General features: G+C 47.5%; 1 protein-coding gene across 1 annotated transcript in view; it reads left to right on the top strand.

Annotated features, from left to right (window-relative positions):
• Positions 1–6,954: 6,954 nt before the first annotated feature.
• HDAC4 (histone deacetylase 4) overlaps positions 6,955–21,003 on the top strand; it is a 277,760-nt gene continuing 263,711 nt past the window's right edge. The window contains exon 1 of the mRNA XM_069860656.1: positions 6,955–7,026. The gene's annotated coding sequence lies outside the window, so the exon portion shown is untranslated. The remainder of the gene's footprint in view (positions 7,027–21,003) is intronic.

Genomic DNA, 21,003 nt, shown 5'->3' with positions numbered 1-21,003 from the left:
GAGTGTTGTGATGGCTGTTTCCTGCTTAAGAACATAAAAAATGGAACCATTTCTGACAAACAAGAAGTAGAGTTCAGCTAAAGATGAGGTGGAGGTAGGCGGGAAGCTCTGTAATTGCATTTTATTTAAGTCTTTATGAATTAGCTCTGCCAATTTTTTTTTTAGTTTTTATTTTTTACTTCAAATGGCTTTTGAGTAAAGTTTTTAGCTGCAATTACAGTAAAAACAGATTATATACAGTTGAATTTAACATATAGGAAGAATATTAGAGCTCATCTCTGAGCTCTAATTTCTATGAACAATGGCAAGGTTTAATTTTCCGTTGTTATGCACAGGTTAGCCTAGACTGCGTATTAATAGATACACATATTCACACCCACAGCCGCTAGCACTGCATCAATCAAATTCTGGAGATCAAACTTACACTCCATGGCAACTTCCAAGGCACAATCTTATGGATTCAATGGGTGGACAGCATGGTGGATAAGAAACTGGTTGGATGGTTGTATTCAAAGAGTAGTGGTCAATGGCTCAAAGTCCAGATGGAGATCTGTGACAAGTAGTGTCCCTCGGGGGTCTGTACTGGCGCCGGCGCTGTTTAATATCTTCATCAATGATATTGACAGCAAGATTGAGTGCACCCTCAGCAAGTCTGCAGATGACACCAAGCTGAGTGGTGTAGCTGCCCCACTGGAAGGATGGGATGTCATCCAGGGTGACCTGGACAGGCTGGAGAAGTGGGTCTGTGAGAACCTCATGAGGTTCAACAGGGCCAAGTGCAAGGTCCTGCACCTGGGTCAGGGCAATCCCCAATTTCAGTACAGGAAGGGGGATGATGTGATTGAGGGCAGCCCCGCAGAGAAGCACTTGTGGGATCGCAGCCCAGAAGGCCAACTGTATCCCGGGCTGCATCAAAAGAAGCGTGGCCAGCAGGTCGAGGTCAGTGATTCTGCCCCTCTATTCCTCCCTTGTGAGACCTCATCTGCAGTACTGTGTCCAGTTCTGAAATCTTCAATGTAAGAAGGATATGGAGCTGTTGGAATGGGTCCAGAGGAGGGCTGGAAAGATGATCTGAGGGCTGAGCACCTTCCATATGAGGACAGGCTGAGAGAGTTGGGCTTGTTCAGCCTGGAAAAGAGAAAGCTCTGAGATCTTATGGCGACCTTCCAGTACCTGAAAGGGGCCTACAGGAAAGCTGGAGAGGGACTATTGATAAAGGCTTGTGGTGATAGGACGAGGGGGATGGGTATAAACTGGAGAGGGGCAGATTTAGACCAGACATTAGGAAGAATTTCTTCACCATGAGAATGGTGAGACACTGGAACATGTTGCCGAGGGAAATTGTGGATGCCCCATCCCTGGAGGTGTTCAAGGCCAGGTTGGATGGGGCCTTGGGTATTCTGATCTAGGTGGGATGTCCCTGCCCATGGCAGGGGGGTTGGAACTAGATGATCTCTAATGTCCCTTCCAACTCTAATTATCCTATGATTCTACGATGATTCTACGATACTTTTTAAACTATTTCAGAAATGCAGAAAGCATTGGAGGCGACTGATGCGGCCAGGCTGAGGGGATGAAGGTGGAGACACAGGTCAGGGATTTCTGGGCTCTGTTATGTTTAGAAGCTGCAGTGACCGTGCAGGGAATATGTTGTTTGTAACACACATTGGTGACCAAACTGCTTCCCAGCTGTACCAGAAAAGGGGTGCACAAGAAGGTGGGGTTCTATGCTGGCCACCCATTGCTAGATCCACTGAGGAACTCACAGCCTTTGCAAACATTGCCTTGTTGGCTACACGGTCAGCATGAGCAAACTTCCAGTCCTAAAGCACTTACACCCATATGTCTCTTGACACTTAAAAATAATTGAGAAGCTTATTTATATACACATACATGCATAGATGTAAGCACAAATCGGCCCCAAATAATGACAGCAGAACAACCATACATGGAAACCTACAACCTCACTGACCAAAGAACAACAAACAAACAAGCCCACAAGCCAATATAAGCTAAAAATGAAACAAAAAGGGCTTCAGCTTTATGCAGAAGTGTTGCTTTTCAGGACAGTGCATATTACAGAGAGAGCATTCCAAAGCTTCATGCTGCCTGTACACTCAAGCAAGGAATAATCAAAATGTAATGTTTATTGTAAGTTGACAGTAATAAATTAATCTCCTAACAATAAAGAACAGAAAGCTTAAGTTAATGGGATGCAATTGCTGATGGACCTGTCAGACTAATTCCAACCTCTGCCAAGACCTGAGCATGTTGTTCACAGCGTGGGGAAAAATAGCAGCCATAGGGGTCAGATCAATATGGCAAGGATTTTTAGGTGGGTGGCCCTTTCAAGTGGAAACACAGCTGCTAAACATGTCAAAAAAGAGAAAACCAAACCCAAACCCATGGTGTTTATGTACTACCATGTCTATGTAAATTCTGAGGGAGGGACAAAGTTGTTAGCAATTCAATTCCTGTCAGGTCCCAGAATTTATGTGAATCCAGATGGCTGAACTACAGGAGTTCATTTTTCTTTAAGGAAAATCTGGAAGTTTAAAAACAATTTAGCAATAGCCAATTAATCAAAACCACCAGAACTGTGCTGGGATGGCTGCCTATGAATAGGAATGTTGTGTTTCATATTGTCTTAGTCAAGGATGTGAGGAAATTCCTTGAAAGCCGAGTGGGAATTCCCCATGTGTTGAATTGCCTACAAGTACAACAGTGACTGCACTCAAAGCCCCTGACTGCTACAAGCAGTGTGCAAGCAGGCCACTCTGCCCAGGCTGGTTCCATCAACTCTTTCCACTCTGCACAAGCCAAGAGCTTCACCTCTGTGAAACACTGGAACCCTCTTCAAGCTCTGCTTCGATAGGAGGAATCATAGAATCATAGAATAACCAGGTTGGAAGAGACCCACCGGATCATCGAGTCCAACCATTCCTATCAAACACTAGGAGGTAGGTTTGAACACTGTGCAGATGGCCTTGATCTCAGATGGCATGAAATGGAACACTAGGGCTGCTTACCTTCAAAAAAAAAAAAGGCTAATAGGCATCATGAAAAAGGGAGCAATAAGATTCGATGTCATGGCATTGTGGGGTCCTTTCAGCAAAGCCTGAGCTGGTTACAGAATGCCTCTTAGGCAGGCTGTTCCTATCAGACTGTGCCTTGAGGGTATTCCTGAGCTGAACTTTCAGCTCAGGCAGCTTGTACAGATGCTGAAATCATAGAATGGTTTGGGTCAGAAGGGACCTTAAAGACCACCCAGTTCCAACTTCCCTGTCATGGACAGGGACACCTTCCACTGGGTCAGGTTGCTCAAAGCCTCATCCAACCTGGCCTTGAACATCTCTAGGGATGGGGAAGCCATGACTTCTCTGGAATAGAAATGTTTCGCTTCCTGTGATATGTAATGTTTGCAGTGCATCTTCTTAATTTCGGGCATTGTGCAAGTCAAAGATGCTCCAATGAAATGCAAGTGAAAGCAGAGCTGTGCCAGCCATGGGCTCAGCTGATCAAGAAAGCACAGCTAGAGGAGACTGGATAGTTCAATAGAGTAATTCTTTAGAAAACAGAAAAATCAATTAAATATTGAATGGTTGCTAGGAAAACATGGGTAGAGGTAAGTGTGCTGAACAATTCTTTTCTGCTTTTTTTTTGGTTACTCTTGGTAATTCAGGCAAAGACTTGCAAAGATTCTGAGCTGTGCTCCCCATTTTTCATGTTTTATGTCTTCATTTGGCTGTTTGCTGTGAAAAGCCATGTCCTCAGCGGCCGTTTTTTATAGACTCATAGAAGGATTTTTGTTGGAAGGGACCTTAAAGCTCACCCAGTTCCACCCCCCCAACACACCCCGCCACGGGCAGGGAAACCTCTCACTGAATCAGGTTGCTTAAATCCCAGTCCAGCCTGGCCTTGAACACCTCCAGGGATGGAGCAGCCATGACTTCTCTGGGCAACCTGCGCCAGGGTCTCACCACCCTCCCAGGAAAACATTTCTTCCTAATATCTAACATAAACCTCCCCTCTTTCAGCTTAAAACTGTTCCCCCCATCCTGTCCCTGCCCTCCTTGATAAAGGGTCCCTTCCCAGCTTTCCTATAGGTGCCCTTTCAGTACTGGAAGTATGCTATAAGGTCTCCCTGAAGCCTTCTCTAGACTGAACAACCCCAACAATACTTGATGGATAAACAAAAAATGTACGTCAGGAGTGGGATCTTGGGTGCAGAAAACTGACCAAAAAAAAAGTTCCATATTCTATTAAAAACCTGTATCTACTATGGCTTGCACTTTCTGTGGTATTTCCAGTCCATTTTCCCGAGAATCAAAAAATCTATAGTTTGAGATATGACAAACTATACGTGGTTGGACTCGACGATCTGGTGGGTCTTTTCCAACCTGGTGATTCTATGAGTCTATGAGACTAGCTAAGGAAAGAACACATATTTTTGTTACAAGTGAAACAATTAACTTCAAAGAAATGCATCACCACCACAGTTGTTTCTCTACAAGTTCATAGAATCATAGAACGGTTTGTGTTGGAAGGGACCATGAAGGTCATTCCCTGCCATGGGCAGGGACATCTTCCACTGGATCAGGCTGCTCAAAGCCTAATCCGACCTGGCCTTGAACACTTCCAAGGATGAGGTATCCACTGCCTCTCTAGGAAGCCAGTGCCTCACCACCCTCAGCATGGGGACCTGGCTGGGAATCGAGGGACTCCAGACTGGAAAGAGAGGTGCTCAAGGCTGGAAATTGAGGGGACCAAGGCTGGAATGAACCAAGGGACTCAGGACTGTAGAGGTGCCCAAGGCTGGAAACAACAGAGGGGCTCAAGACTGGAAAGTAAGATGCCCAAGGCTGGAAATAAGCGAGGTGCCCAAGGCTGGAAACAAGCGAGGTGCCCAAGGCTGGATGGTGAGGAGACCTGGCTGCGAACTGAGGCACCTGACCTGGAATACGAGGGGCTCAAGGCTAGGAACTGGAGGGCTCAAGGAGAGAAAAGTGAGGGGCTCAAGACTGGAAAGCAAGGCATCCAAGACTGGAAACTGAGGGGACCAGGCTGGGAGCTGAGGTGCTTAATGCTGGAAACTGGGAGTACTGGGACTGGAAACTGAGGGGACCTGGTTGGGAACAGAGGCCTCAAGACTGGAAACAAGCAAGGGGCCCAAGGCTGGAAAGCAAGTGGAACTCACTGGGAACTGAGGTGCCCAATGCTGGAAACAACTGAGGGTCTCAGGACTGGAAAAAGACGCACCCAAGACTAAAAACAAGTGAGGTACTCATGGCTGGAAAGTGAGAGGACCAAGACTGGAACCTGAGGGGTTCAAGGCTGGAAACTGAGGGAAACTGGCTGGGAACTGAGGCACCCAATGCTGGAAACAACTGAGGGTCTCATGACTGGAAAAAGACACACTCAAGACTAAAAACGAGCCAGGTGCTGATGGCTGGAAAGCAAGAGGACATGGCTGGGAATTGAGGTGCCCAGGGCCAGAATCAACTGCGGGGCTCAGGACTGGAAACAAACATGCCCAAGACTGGAAACAAGTGAGCTGCTCGAGTCTGGAAAGTGAGAAGAACAAGACTGGAAACTGAGGGGCCTGAGCTGGAATCTGAGGGGATCGAGGCTCTCAACTGAGTGGATCTGGCTGCAAACTGAGGTGGTCAATGCTGGAAAGCAAGAACACCAAGACTGGAAACCGAGGGGAACTTGCTGGGAACTGAGGTGCCCAATGCTGGAAACAACTGAGGGGCTCAGGATTGGAAACAGAGGCAAACAAGGCAGGAGACTGAGGTGCTCAAGGGTGGAAAGCGAGAGGACATGGCTGGAAGTTGAGGTGCCCAATGCTGGAATCAACCGCGGGGCTCAGGAGTGGAAGCAAGTGATGTGCTCAAGGTTGGAAGGCGAGAGGACCGGGGAATTGATCACCGAGATGCCTGAGCTGGAAACCGAAGCGCCCGATCGGGTGGAATCGAGCGAGGGGCTCAAAGCTGGGAGCCCCCCGGTTTGCGGGGGGGGGTGTGGAGGTGGCCCCCGCGCCGCCATGGCCGCGCGCGGTCGCCCTGGCGATGGGGCGCGCGCCGTGAGGGGGCGTGGCCTCGGGGCGGGGGCGTGGCCTCAGGGCGGCCCCGCGCTCTGATTGGCCGGACGCGCCGCGCCGGGCTGGGACTGTGGTTGGGGGGGGGTTAAGGGTGGGCAGGGAGGCGGGAGGAGAGGGGTGGGGAGGAGGAGGGAAAAAAGAGGGCGCCGCGGCTATAAATAAACCGCGCTTCCTGATTGGCCGCGGGGAAAAATGGTCGCACCACGTGACTCTCCATCTAAGGCGGATCCCGTCAGCGGGCTGAGCCCGCTGCGCTCGTGGCGCGTCGCGCCGGCGTGTCTCCCGCGGCCCCGGGGCCGTATCGCCGCACGGGCTTTCCCTCCTCCTCCCACCCTCCTCCTCCTCCGCCTCCCCTGCCCGCAGCCAGGTCAGTGCGCGCCGCCACCCCCCCCCCCCCTTCCCTATTCCGCGACGGCCGCGTTTTCTGTTCCCCGCGGCGGGGCCTCCCTCGCGGCGGCTCCTGCGGGGGGAGCGGCGGAGAGCCGGGAGGTGGCGGGGGAGTGTGTGTGTGTGTGTGTGTGTATGGGGGGGTGGGGGGTGTGTATGGGGGGGGGGGGGAGGCGGGTGAGTGGCGGCAGCCGCGGCCAATCGCGTTGTCGCCGCGCGGCCCTCGCCGCGCTCTGATTGGCCGGCGGGGAGGGGGAGGGGGCGCGGCCCGGGCAGCGCCTGCCCCGCCCACTCAGGGCGCGCGCGCGGGGGGCGCCTCGGCGTTTTTTTTGTGAATGGGGCGCGCGCCGGCCGCAAGCCACTCCCACTCCCTCCCGCGTTTCGCGCGCCTGGCCACGCCCCCTCCCCGGGCCCGCCTAGGCCCCGCCCCCTTCTCTCCCCCCCCCCCCCCCCCCCTCATTCCCCCCCCCGCCCCGCGGCAGCAGCGCCGCCGCCTCGGAGCCGCGCGGGGTCGGCGGGGAGCGATGCGGGCGGCGGTGAGTGCGGGGCCCGGGCGGGGCCCTGCGGCACCAGGCGGGCCCCTCTGCCCTTCCCACCCCCCCCCACCCCCTCCGTTCCCCTCCGGGAATAACGCGGGACTTGGGGAAAGTTTGCCCCGGGACCGGTCCCGCCGGAACGCGCCGCGCTCCTCGGAAAATAACCGGGAAGGGCGGTTTTAGTGGCGCTGGGAGGGGAAAACGGGGCTGAGGGGGGGCGGGGATGGACACGGTGACAGCTCCGAGCCCGCGGCTGCGGCCCCCGGGATGGAGCGGGGTGGGAATGCGGGGAGAAGGGCTGGGCAGCCGGCATGGCTCGGGATGGGAATCCGCGGGGAGCGGCTGAGCAGCCGGGATGGATCGGGATGTCCCGGGGCTGGGCAGCCGGGATGGGAGCCTCGGGGAGAAGGAGTGGGCAGGCAGGATGCTTTGGGGTGGGAATCATAGAATCACCAGGTTGGAAGAGACCCACCGGATCATCGAGTCCGACCATTCCCATCTCGAGGCAGCGGCTGAGCAGCCGGGATGGACCGGGATGGGAGTCTGGGGAGAAGGTCTGGGTACCCCAGGTGGATCAGAGTGGGAGTGCCTGAGACAGGAATGGTTGGACTCGGTGATCCAGTGGATCTTTTCCAACCTGGTGATTCTATGATTCTCTTAGGGAGCTGCCCCGAGCCGCTCTGTGCGGGAGGATTTGCCAGGGAAGATGATGTTCCCTGGGCTCCATGGATGCTGCCCGTAGGGTGGGAGCGGTGGGACATCAGCAGGGAGATGTGTTTCCTTGGCAGAGCCTGGATGCCACGACCACTGGAAGGGTGGCCAACCTGCCCGTCCTCCAAAACACTTGTGAAATTATTTTGTGCCTGCGTTTCAGGAAGGTGCGAGGGGTTTTGAGGTCGTCGTTTGCTTCGCTGTCACCTGCTTGGGAAGATTTGCATAAATCAGGCTTGTCGCTGCAGCCACCCGTTTCTGGCCATAACAGTGCATTTCGTGTTACAGGCTTGCCTGGTATTCCAGGATGGATTGCAGGTCTAAAAATGTTGCTAAGAAGTGGGATCTGTGTTGGAAAGGTGTGGGTGGATTCGGGATGTGAAAATCACTTGTAAATCTGGGATGGGGCGTGCAGCTCGGGGGGTGGAGCGGGATGTAGGTCCTCTCCGGTCTTCTCCGTTTCTTCTCCACAGGGATATCCAGGCAGCTTTATTTCATGCTTGCTTCCAGCTGCTGTATTCTGTTGTCTTCGTAATGCTAATTTGAGACTGAAGAGGTGGAGCAAGTATTATTTTGGCCCTCCATGAATTTCACTGCGGAGTGAATAATCTCCCTGCCAATGCGGTTTGATTTACTGGTGTTATGTCCTGTCAGTAAATGGGACTTGTGCTGTATTTGCTGCTGTCAAAGCGCTTTTGGTTGCTGCCAAAAGCTACCTGGAGTTAATTATCTGAATTGGACTTTTTTAACATCAACATTTTTAAAAGCTAAGGAGCTCTGAAGTTTATATAATAATCTGCTTCTTGGCAAGGCTTCTTTATGGTTTTTGTTTTTTTTTTTTTTCTCCTGTAGTGCGGTCTGTCGCAGCACTGAGTTTTAATCGTTTCTGATGTTTCCACCGCTGCTGTGTGGAGTTTTTAGCCCAAAAGCTGCCGTTGTCGCTCTGCAGCCTCTCTGAAAGAGTTAAGAGGGCATTGAATTAAGGAAGCTCAGCTGCTTGTATACAAATATACAGCAATTACAAGGCATCAAAGTTATTGCAGAATCCTACCGTAACCATGGCAACATGTTCCCTCAATTACATTTGGAAATGTAAAATGCCACCCAGTTAGAGTAAGTTTTAGCGGCTGCAGATTTTCTGTATAAAGCGCAATGTGTAAGGCTTTCTAGGATTATAGACTTTTCTCTGTGTCTGAATGGCGTGTTCCAGCACGCGCACCTGACAGATTGCCGGGGCTGATACTGAGCTGTGCCCTTGGGTGTCTGAACCAGGGGGAAAAAGATCCCCCAAATCATTAAATCTTTCCAATTTAACTTTGCCGTTCTCTGATTTCTTTGGTTTTGCTTCAGGACTTGGCTTTAGGAAGCAGACGGATTAGGAAGTGCATAAAATGCATTTTGAAAATTACCTTAGGATACCAGAGGAATTTGTCATCGACTTAATGGGATGGAGGCTTGAGAGAAAAGCGTGTGTGTGGCAGGAAAGCTTTTATTCCTTTCAGAAGGAACGTTTGCTAGGCAGTCTGTGTTGCATAGTGCCGTCTCCAACAGACTATCCTAAAGGAAAGAACACTGGCAGGTGTGGAGCTTCTGAAACCCTGGTCAACATCTAGGGAAAGCAGGGTAGAAGTTCTCAAGAAGCCCCAGGAGCGTCTTTTGGACCCAGGTTAGGAGACAGGAGGTTCAGAGCACTGAGGCCCTGATTTGGGATGCCGATGAACTCCCCAGTGGAAGTTTGTTTGTGTTTTGGTGGTGACTCAGTAGCAAAGAGAATAAGATGGAAAAAGGAATTTCTTGCAAATGTTGGTCTTTGTGTTGATTAGGATGCCACTTTCTGCTTCACAGGCAGTATTAGTGCAGAAAAGAAGAAAACAACAGTGCACTTGGAATGAGTTTGGTTTTTTTTTTTTTTTAAACTATGAACAGCGTGTGTTATACAGACACTTGAAGAATGGTGAACTTCAGAAGAAGTTACCTAGTAACAGGAGCTAAGAAGAGAGATTTAGGTGGATGCAGATGGCAGTGGGTTGTCTCAAAGAACTGCATTTTGCCTAGATCTTCAAGGGCTTGAACCTCAGGCTCCCTCCTAGACCCTTGGAGTGTCTGGACTGGAAAAGGTTTGCAGATTTTAGGATCGTGTTAGGTGACGGATGATTTTGGAAGGAAGCTCTGTCTAACCTGTCAGGCATTTCTCCTTTCACCATCAGGATATAGCTTGCCTGCTGTGAGGCTTGCACATCCCTTTAAGCAGCAGCTTGAGCAAGCGAGACTTTCAAGAAGAAAGTGGTGAGTGCTGTTTTTTCCCTCCGCCTTCTGCCATGGGCAGAGGTGGAGGAGGCACAGGAGCTGGCTGTTCACAGATTGCTGAAAAGGTGGAGTTGGTCTCTGTCTTCAGCCCTATATCACATGGGGAGCTGCAAGGGTGAGGAGTGGGACTTGTTAAAAATAAAGGTTAATACTGAGCAAGAGTCCGTGGTTTTAGATGAGATTGCCTTCTTAATCCCTCTTTGAAATGGCTTTGTGCTTTCTGGGGAGCAGAGTTTTTAAAGCCATGTTAAGGTGTATCTGTGATTCAGAAACCTGGTGCAATGCCTAAAACTTGCCCTCTAGGATCGTTTGTAGGTTTCAGATCTGAGGAAGCAGCAGACTTTCTGTACCTGGATGTGCCCAAACACATTTGAAACCAAGTGTTGAGACAAAAACTTGCCACCAAATACGTAGTACGTGATAGGATCAAATATTCTAGGCCAGGTTTCTTTCATCTTCCAGAGCTGAGGATAGGCAAGAGCTTTTAAAATGGATTGCTCATAAATGTTCTTATCAAATAACTCGTGCTGAAAGGAGCTGGTATGTTGAGTGTCTCTTAAAACTTGCTGTGCCGCCTTACCTTAAGGAGGGCAAGCTGACAGTTTAATGTTTGTGGGGTGTTCTTGATCAGCTGAATATTGGGCATGGTGCGCTGAGAGACTGCTGTCTTCTTTGTTGGCAATTCTGATTGCTGGAAGCTCTCCTCTGATGTTTGTGTGCCATGCTGTGCCTTTGGGAGGTGGCAGTAACTCCTTGTACTTTTATTTTCTCAGAGGTGGCTTGCAGGCTGGGTGAAGTGGCCTAAATACACGTGTGCTAACATGATGCTCTCTGCAGGGTTTGAAAGCCTGAATTCTCACTGCCTAGCTGTGCAAGCTTAATCTTGGGGTTAAAACATGTCTTTGGAGTCCTCTTCCAGCTACAGAAGTGATCGTGTTACACTCTTTGGCATTGGGTGTATTTGTATTTACTGGAAATAAATACTCCTTGGCACTCTGTGTGTGCGTGTGTATATATGTAGAGTACAAACCTTGAACCCTTGGGACCATAGTTCTACTTGTCTTGCATCCATGGTTCAGTACACATGGTAATTCTACCAGAATAGTTTATTTGCTGAACAGTACCTGTTGTTGGCCTGTTCCAAATGACGAAGCTTGTCACAACCACAAGGAAATATTAATGGAACATGTTATTTGGACACTGGTAACGACATTCGTTAAATATTTGCCAAGCATTCTTAACTCTTCTTGCTGGCATCTTTGGTGGTGTCATCTACGTCATTGCTCTTCCATTTTACCTCTAGCTTGTTTCCAGTTATCCCATTGCTCTTCTGTAATCTTTCCCATCCTGCTACCTGGTCTACAAGGCCAGTCATTGGGTTTAAGTTTTAACTCGTGCTTGAATCCTTTGAGTTTGTGCTTTTGTAACAACGTGTTACTGAACAGGGGAGCTGAATTTGAAAACGCTTTGCAGTTTTCAATCCACTTAGCTAGCTTCTGTTTTCCGTGTACCTTTGCTTCCAGGTTCCCCGAGTCCAAGCGCAGCAATGCTCCAAAACAATGAAAGGAACTTGGTTCTCCTCAACTTGCTTGCTGATCTCTCAGGACTGGGTATGGGGGAAACACCCATGAAAATGTGTGATTTTTTTCTCATATTATTTAAGCTGAGAAGCAGCAGAAACACTAAAGCCATCTGCTTTCATAATTAGAGATGTGGCAATGCTGTTAAGCTAGTAAGTGGGGTAAATAGTGTAAAAAAATCAAAGTAAAAGCTCTGTGTGGTAGGGGAGGAAATGTGTCTCAGCATTTTGATTTTATTTAGATCGTCTCTTACCTGTCTGTATATTTGAGTCCTTGGATAAGGGGCATCCTCTGACTGCTCCAGTAACGAATGCCACTCGCATTGCATTGTGTTATGCAGAAAACTGAGTGGGCCAGGTTTACTTACTCCTGCAGTGGACCGTGTTGATAAGGCAATGTGTAACAGATGATTCATGAAGTGATGCTTGTCATTGCCAAGACTGCTTGAATAGCAAGTGGATTTTGGGTAGTGCTTCTTTCTCGGAAAGACTTGGGCAGCTTAAGCTGAGAGGAGGAGAAGCGACAAACATGCGCTGTGTTTCTGGCTCTCCTGAAGGAGCTGCTTTACAAGATTTAGTAGAACTTGTCGGGGGTGGGGGGAAGGAATGGGTAAAATAAGGGGGTAGAGAAGCAGGAAAGCACGTAGAGGTTGCATAATGATTTTGAAAAAGGGAACAATTGGGAAAAGACTATAAAATCTCTTGGAAGGCTTCTGTGGTTTTTCCTTTTTAAGGAATGAGAGCTTGGCCTTCATCTATAAAAAATCAGGCTTTTTTTCCCGTGGCATTCATTACTAGACACATCTTGATCAACTTCATTTTTTTTTTTTTTTCTTTCATGTTTTCCTATTGGATGTTCCCTCAGAAAACTTTGATTAAATTCCACTTCAGACTGCCATCTGCTCACGCAAAGGAGCGTGTGTTGGCTCTGGACACGGGTGCTCTTCGCTGGCTGCCCTCATCAAATGATTGAACCTTCATTCCACATACAGGAGATTTAAAACCCAAAAAGCCACAATTTGAAAATTGGATCTTAGGCTAATAAGAAACCTCTTTCTAGGGTGGTCATGATTAGGTTTTGTTAATTAATCTATATTTTTATTTTTAGCCTGTGAGACAGATGTTTAGTTTGGTTGAGGACCAGAAAGGAGCCAGAATTCATAGGGTGTGACAAAGTGTTGTGGCAGCATGTTGCCCACGAGGTGATGGTATCTAGGAAAGCATTTCACAAGTTTTCCAGCTGCCCGTGTTGCAAATGTGACTTACTGAAGTGACAACTGAAGACCCTGCCATGGTGTAAAGATGACTTTTATATTTGTATTTGTATGATTGAGTGCGCCCGAGTTCTGCGACAATGTTTAAGTCATGGGGTAGAGTGTAAATATCGACTTTTTTAGTTGTGTTTTTGTGTCCCAAACATTGTCTAAGTGCAGGGCAGCACGATAGGGGCTTTTCTGTGGCTTCTGGTTGACAACGAGGGGGTGCGAGGTGTAGAAACACTACTCTTCCCCCGTCCCCTGACCTGCTAATAGGGATGGACTTGCCCTATAAATAGTGCCTGCCAAGAAGGTGTGGTGCCCACCCACTGCTCCATGAAACTGGCCTGAAGAACAACTGCGGGACCACGTGTTCCTCAAGGGCTGCTGTTGGAGGAGTTGCCAGATGGACCACGTTTTCCCTATGAACCACTATGCCCCACTGGAGTGGTGATTTTTTTTTTCTTTTTCCCCTGCTACTTCTTTCTCTCTCCTTCTCTGACTTATCTTACTGTACCTTCCTTTTTCTTGGCACTATGGCGTGTGGATCAAATCTGAGTTGTGTTGTAGTTTGTTTAGCAACCTTGGCTGCCTTCAAGGTATCAGATTGTGATCTGAACAGATTGGGATATGTTTTTGCAACTGTGAGAAGTTGTGACTTGGAGTGCACCTGAGTATCTGTTTTGTGATTTTTGTCTGTGACCAAAATAGATAGTGCGTTTGAATTTACCCTGGGAGATTTGTCGATCTTTGATTTGCTGCAGAGATATCAAAAGAACCCTTTTTACCTTCCCTCTTTGACCGAACAGGTCGAGGTGGGCCCTGATACTACTGGTGTCAGTAGTGGGTACGATCTGGCCATCACTGCTGTGTTCACTCTGGTTTTCCTCCACATTTGATCTCCTGGAGACCTTTCCTAGGTGTGTGTATCTCTGCATTTTATAACAAGCCAGTAAGCTGTTGGATGAAGAATTGTCTTGTAAGGGTTTTGTTTTTCATAGTTGTAGGATAAAACGTTATATAGGGCATGATCATCTCGGACTGGGCACGCAGTGTGTTGTTTGAAAGGATCTTTTTAAGTGTGCCACTCTGATTCTGGTGAACGCTGACATCCAATTGAGCTTAACTCCATTTATCTTTTATGAGTAGTGAAGGATTTTGATATTTCACACATAAGAAATAATTCACTTTATTAATTTTTCTGAAGAACTGGTGCTCTAATGAGGTGCCTGTCACTAAGGCTTAATTACTGTTAAATTCTGTGAACATCAGTGTACTGTGACTCGTTTGATGTAAAATCAGATTTCATTTGTCAAATGCATACGATAGTGTCAGTGTGCTGATACAATTTGTGCTGACATTTGAGAAGTAGTTGTTATCTGTAACTGGCCTGTCATGGGTCCTGGTGCCCATGGGTTTGCAGGTTTTTCAGCTTCCCTGAACTGGTGCTGCTTTTTCCTCACTGCAAAGGTGCGAGGATGCTGGTAGGACGGTGCAGCCTTGCAGCTGTATTTGCACCAATGTCTGAGCATTTCTTCTTGAATTAGCAGTCATTCAAGTTTGCTCTTCAGGATTCAAGGTAGATGAGCGTATCAGTCTTTTCCTCCTTCCCCTGGTGTTGCCCTGGTTGTCCTCCCATTTGAGTTTTCCTTTCACTTCAATAAAACCCTGTAGTTTTCACAATGTTATCTCTAGTCAGTTAACAAACTTTTGCTGTGTTGCATTTTCGTAATAGGCTAAAAGAGTGCATGTTGCATATACTTGGTAGAAAGTTGTTAAGGTTTTGGTGTTGTGTTGACAAAACTTTGTCTTGTGTGCATCGCTCCAAGAAAAGCTTCAAAGTGTAGGAGTGAAACAATGAACTGATTCTGTTCTATGCTGTTCCCATTGAGTATTCAGAAAGGTAGCATTGCTCAGAGTATCAGGGAAGTTACATTTTTCCCCATGGAAACTGCAGTTGTCTAGTTCTTGTTAGTGTTCTGGATTCTGTTAAAATCCAAATCCAGGTAGTTCTTGTGGTGAACAAAACACTGTCCTGTCTTCTTGCTACAGGCTCTGGTAACGTGTGGAGCTGTAAGATCAGCTCTTCTGCTCAATTAACGTGCACGGAAGTGCAGTGTTAAATGAGGTGAAGGAAAGTTGCATAATTAACCCTTTTAAAATACTGAAGGTTCTGTAAAATGGGATAATTTTAAACTTGAGAGCTTGGTGGCTCAGGGAGGGGTGCAAGTGTGGTGGTGAGAAGGGAAAGTCTCTGCCCTAGAGGTGCAGCACCAATTGGAGAGATGTTTAGGAATCTTGGCTGGTTTGGAGGAGGTGGGATGAGATAGGAGATGGGCTGTAGGCGTTGACTTTGAATGCACGTGCTCAAATTGCAAACTAGTATGGATGTAAAGGTTATCTAATTCCCAAGGACCAGCCGAAAGGGGAGACCTGTGGTGTAGACAGCCAGGGAAGAGTGGTCTTAGAAGGACAATTCATAGGTAAATCTGAGCTTTCCTGCAGACTGGGTTGTATTTGAGAGTATTGCACAGATTGTGGAATCATAGAATTTTTAAGGTTGGAAAAGACCTCTAAGATCATCCAGCGCAACCGCCAGCCCAACACCACCGTGCCTACTAAACCACGTCCCAAAGTGCCACATCTACACATTTTTTTAACACCTCCAGGGTGTTTACTCCATCACCTCCTTGGGCAGCCTGTTCCAATGCTTCACTACTCCTTTGGTAAAGAATTTTTTCCTAACAGCTGATTTAAACCTCACCTGGTGCAACTTGAGGCCATTTCCTCTCATCCTGTCACTCGTTACTAGGGAGAAGAAACAAGCACCCACCTCACTACAAGCTCCTTTCAGGGAGTTGAAGAGAGCAATGAGTTCTCCCGTCGGCCTCCAGACTAATCCAACCCCGGTTCCCTCAGCTGCTCCTCATAACGCTTCCTCTCCAGACCCTTCACTAGCTTTGTTGCCTTGAAACTTGTGGGTTTTTTTTTTTTTTTGTTTCAAACAAAACAAGAGCTGCTTCTTCAGCCAGCACAGACTTCTTAAAACATAAAAAACATTGCCGTGCCTGGTGCTGTGGCTGAATCTGGGGGAGACTCCTCAGAGCCTCAGTGTGAACATGGTAGCAGGGCTCTAAAACGGTGCTGGGCTTGTGCAGCGCAGCAGGGTGTGCTCCCTGTTGGGAAGCCTGGCTTGTTACTTTAGATGCCTTGTGGAAAAAGAGAGCAAGGGAACTTTGTGGCATATCTCAGAAGAGGTCCTGTTTCTTGGTCCTGTGGAGGTCTCGTTGGAAGGGGTGAATGATGGCACTTTTTATAAAAGTGGAAAGGGCAAGAAAGCCATAAGGTGCAGTTTCCTGCTGCCTAGTGCCACCTTTCCAAGAAGGTAGTGTAGTCTCTGGGAGTGCCCCTGCAGTGTCTCGAGGGGCAGTGAATGTGATGGCTCCCTGCAATGCTCACTGCATCGTTCTTGGCTTGGAGGTATGCATGGCCTTTCCTTGTTCCATGTGCAAAGCAGAAAGTCTCGTCCATGGCTGCTGTTTTTTGCTGTTGTTCGACAAACCAGCCCCTGGGGTTCTGTAAACCTCACCTCTGCTGTGGGTGGGGATGATCATCACACAGTGACTGAAGTGCTCCAGGTTCAGCTCAGTTGCTGCTGCTCTTGCTCAGCAGCAGCGTTGTGAAGGGAGACCCAGATGTGCTGGGTAGTGAGTATGCTAAGAAATGTGTGTGTTTTCTTTCTTCTGTGATGAAGAGGAGGGGAGAGCAGGATGAAGAGGAAGGGAAAGCAGGATGAAGAGGACACACACAATCAAGTATGTTTAAATCTAGTATTAAGTATCCTACTGAGTAACCCATCCTTCCCATGGACTGGAAGAGGAAGTGGCTACCATGGTCTGTATGTGTGTTTTAGGTTTTCCTTGCTCACGTGATGTAAATGAGCTTCCTAAAATAAATTCTTTTCCATATGGATTTTGTTGTGCACTTCTACTCAAGACTAATTTTCTTTTTGAATCTAATGGCAGTGCTTTGGCTGGGAGAACATTTTGTTTGATTCCTCTGACTTTTACCTGCTGTCAGAGCCTGGTATAGGCTGAAGAATGCATTTGAGTGGAGACTGCCTTACATGGGATTTTTAGCCTGGAAGCACAATCAAAGGAGGGGGGATAAGAGCAGGAGTGAACAGCAGGGTGTTTATTTTGATGGCACGTGGTAGGTACTGAACACTTTGTTGGGGGCTGTACTCAACTATCTTTCTTCTGGGCTTTTCTTCATCCCTGTACAGCAGAGCTGCCTCCTCTGATTCTCGTGCCTTGAATGGAGCATTTGATGATGGGATTCGTCATAATTGTGAATGAGGTCTTAGCATTAGGGAAAAACTTCCTGCTTGAAGTGTCACCAAAGCTGCGAAGCGGTGCAAGGGAACTTGCAAACCGAGTTTTTCTGTTACCTGTTATCAAACTTAGCATGCAGAAGAGCTAGTTAAATTTCTGGATCGGTAGACAAGAAGTCTTATGTTGATGTAGCTGCTGATGTGATTTCAGGGCATAGCGTGGCTCTGTTACTGGCTATGGTACACCATGGAGATGATGGCCTGCTAAGCACAGCACGTACTGTCAGTCGTTGGAAACAGAAAAGGCTTTTACTGTAAATTTTATGAGCACTCCGTGCGGAGTTTGGGTGGGTTTACACAGTCTTGTTCACCTCTGCGGCTGTATGTGGGTCTGTCTGGTGTTTCTGTGCTAGATTATGCTTTGCAAACAGAACGAGAAGGTGGTGTCTGGTCTGGTCAATCTCTTGTGTCTGGTCTGTGGCACTGCAAGTGTCAAAATAGCTGGTGTTCCAGCTGGGGGGTGGTCAAATCCTTCTCCTCTTGGAGAGCTTGCATATGCACAAAAAAACAAAGCACAGTCCATTATTTTGATGGAGAGGTGAGTCCTTTTATGGGCAGTATGGGCTGATCTTTCTGGGGATGCTGATATGGGGGACTGGGAGAGCTACAGTGCACACAGTGCTGGCAGCAGCAGTCCTGGATGTCTGACATGTAGCCAATACCGATTTTCTACGGCTTAACATCACTTCTTGACAGTATTGGAAATCTCATTTGAATTCAGTCTGGCAGTGAAAGTGTGCTGCTTCTGGTCTTTGCTGTAAAAATGCTAGTCTAATAATAAACTGATGGACAAGGCTGCTGAAGACTGGGGAGCAAACAAAGAACTTGTGTACAGAACGTAAGGCAGAACGCTTGGCTGGGTGTGGAGATGGTATCACTGAGTAATGCTGGTCATGGTGTGAGGGAGCTCAAGGCAGGACAGGTTTGCAAAAGGTGGTAATTCAATTGTAAAAGGAGAAGGAGGTAAGAAAACTGAGATTCTGAGATAGACATCAACTTTTCCATAAACCTACTGGCGGCTGGGCTGCTGCACTTCAAAGGATATGTACCATAAAAGCCCAAATAGCAGTTGGGTGGGGAATATTGCACTCCAGATACTGCACTCCTGAGCTAAACCAGGCTGGCTTTATGAAGGTCCTGAGAGAAATTGGAGTTAGAACTGCTTGGAGAGTATATTAAAAAAAACAAAAAAACCCCAACAAACTTTCATGCTTAATTGGGTTTTTACCTCATTTAAAATGGCAGAAAACCCAAGCAACTTGAGATGGGGCCGTCCAGTGCTGGAAGTGAGAGCATCATCTTTGCATGAGGCTTATCAGCCCTCCTTGTGAGAAGGATATCCAGTTATTGTATACTTTCCATTCCTAGATCTTCCCAAGTGCCATACTGAATGACATTCCCCACATTCTTTCCTTTGCTGGAAGGAGCTGATCAAGCTGGGAGGTTGGGAGGCATGCTGGAAGCCGAGAGATAGCCTGATGAACTAAAGCCTGAGCTTTCTCTTCCCTCTTCCGAGGGTATTGCTGGTGTGGTACGCCACAGTCCCAGGAGATGATATGGACATCTGGTCCTCCTTGCTGCCTTTTTGCCCCAGTAAGAAAAATGTTGCTGTCTACATTCACTAGAAAACTTTAAAGAGAAATGAGTTAGGCTATATTTAAATAAAAGGGGAAAAAAAAGCAGCATATTCCTGGCAATAATTTAGACTTTTGCTGTAAACTGTCTGCATTCCCTGAGGGATGAGGTCTCCTTTTGTGAAAATCTGTTCCAGATTCAGTATGTTTGACAGTTTCTCTGTGTGACTACCTTCGGTTTGTCGTTTCAGTGGTGTAAATGAGCAGACTCGTGAGTGTTTCTAAGTACTCAGATTGGTTTTTATAAAAACAATCAAAATAACCTCTTAAGTATGCTGGGGACTGATGCGGCTGCATTCCTCCTACTGCAACACAAGGTGTTCTCTGTTCTAGACTGTAAATATTTATCTCTTGTCAAAGCAGTGCAGTTACTATTGGGAACTGATCTGGCAATTGAAGAGGTTTTCCTTAAGGAATTTGTTTCCTTTTATTTACAGTGTTATCGTATATTTAAATTCCAGGGCCTCAGTGTATAGCTCTGAGGCTCGTTCTTAACACTGGCAACAAAAAATCTAAATTATCGCAGCCTCTGAATACGGAGAAGTGAATTCTGAGCATATGCTGTAGCCAACCAACAAGCGTGGGTGTGAAATTCAAGCAGACGTAGGAAAAGGTGCTGATGTTTTCCTGCAGCTGCAGGAGGGCAATGGAATGAGAAGCTGCAGGCTGCCTCACTGCTTTCTGGGCAGGAGGAGACTGGCTTTCAGTGCAGGACTGAGCACAGACTGACCACAGTCACTTGTCTCTTCTCCTCCTCCCCGTGTTGCTTTTCTCCTAGAACAGCCCTCAGGAACTCTTTCTGTGTCTCCCATTTAGCCTCCCTGCCAGCAAACGTGCTTTGTCGCAGCCTTTCCTTGGGACCTTCAGTGCTGTGAGTTTTGTTGAGGGGTCTCTGCTGCGGTATCAGTGTATTAAATTGCTCTCTGTTATGTTTACCTTGGCTATGGAGAGATCCAGAGATGATTTCCTGCAAGAGATAACACCTGGATCCTCACTGCTGGCTGCAGGTCCAGCTTCTGGACAGTTGTAGGTTGCTTTAATCTCTCTGCAGTGGCTTACATTTCTGGGTAAGTTGTTTCTGTTGTCTTGTGACACGTGAGAGAGGCTTATTCAGCTGGGAAAGGTCAGTTTTTTTCTTACATCTTCCTAGCCCCTGTACATACTGGCAATTGCTGGAGTTCTCCATGCTTGTTAGGTAGCTGACTTGCCCGTGTACTGCATCTTAGAAGAGAAGCCAAGGGCTGTCAAGCAGGCATCCTAGTTGGAGTACATTTTTATCCTCTTTTAGGAAACAGCCTTGTTGAATGAAATAAGTTACTGAAGCTGAGTTCAGCTCCTGCCATGGTAGGGAAGAGCTGCATTCACTGTAGCTAATCAACGTGAAAAACACGTAGAATCATAGAGACATTAAGGTTGGAAAAGACCTCTAAGATCATCCAGTCCAACTGTCAGCCCAGCACAACCTTGGCTACAAAACCATGTACCAAAGTACCACATCTACATGAGTTTTGAATGTCTCCAGAGACAGAGACTGCACCACTTCACTGGGCAGCCTATCCCAATGCCTCAACACTCTTTTGGTAAATAATTTTTTCCTGATATCCAACCTAAACCTTCCCTGGCACAACTTGAAGCAATTTCCTCTCATTGCTCATTACTTAGGAGTAACTTAGGAGAAAAGACCATTATCCATGTCACTACAGCCTCCTTTCAGGTAGTTGTAGAGATTGATGAGGTCTCCCTTTAGCCTTCTCTTCTCCAGGCTAAACAGCCCCAGTTCACTCAGCTGCTCCTCATGTCTTGGGCTGTATTCAAAACTGGCTTGTGAGCCTGTGTCTCTGATTCAGAGGTGGCAGGCAGATAAAATGAAGTGAAAATAAAAGGAAATGCTTTCTTTGGCTTTGATGTTTTCATGTGTGTATATTTATTTCACCTATGTGTATTTAATATATATAAAAATAAATAATTAAAGTATTTCATATTTCAAATATCTGTTTCTGCTTGGTGTGTCTTTCGAAGCTTTCAGGACAACAGATGGATGTGTGAGTATTGCCTATTTGAAATTACTCTCCTGAGTTTATCATTTGCTATCAAGTC

Source organism: Phaenicophaeus curvirostris, chromosome 7 (assembly GCF_032191515.1).
Source record: "Phaenicophaeus curvirostris isolate KB17595 chromosome 7, BPBGC_Pcur_1.0, whole genome shotgun sequence".
Classification (NCBI taxonomy): domain Eukaryota; kingdom Metazoa; phylum Chordata; class Aves; order Cuculiformes; family Cuculidae; genus Phaenicophaeus; species Phaenicophaeus curvirostris.
The sequence above is the reverse complement of the archived record's forward strand: the minus strand, read 5'-3'. Positions and strand labels throughout refer to the sequence as shown.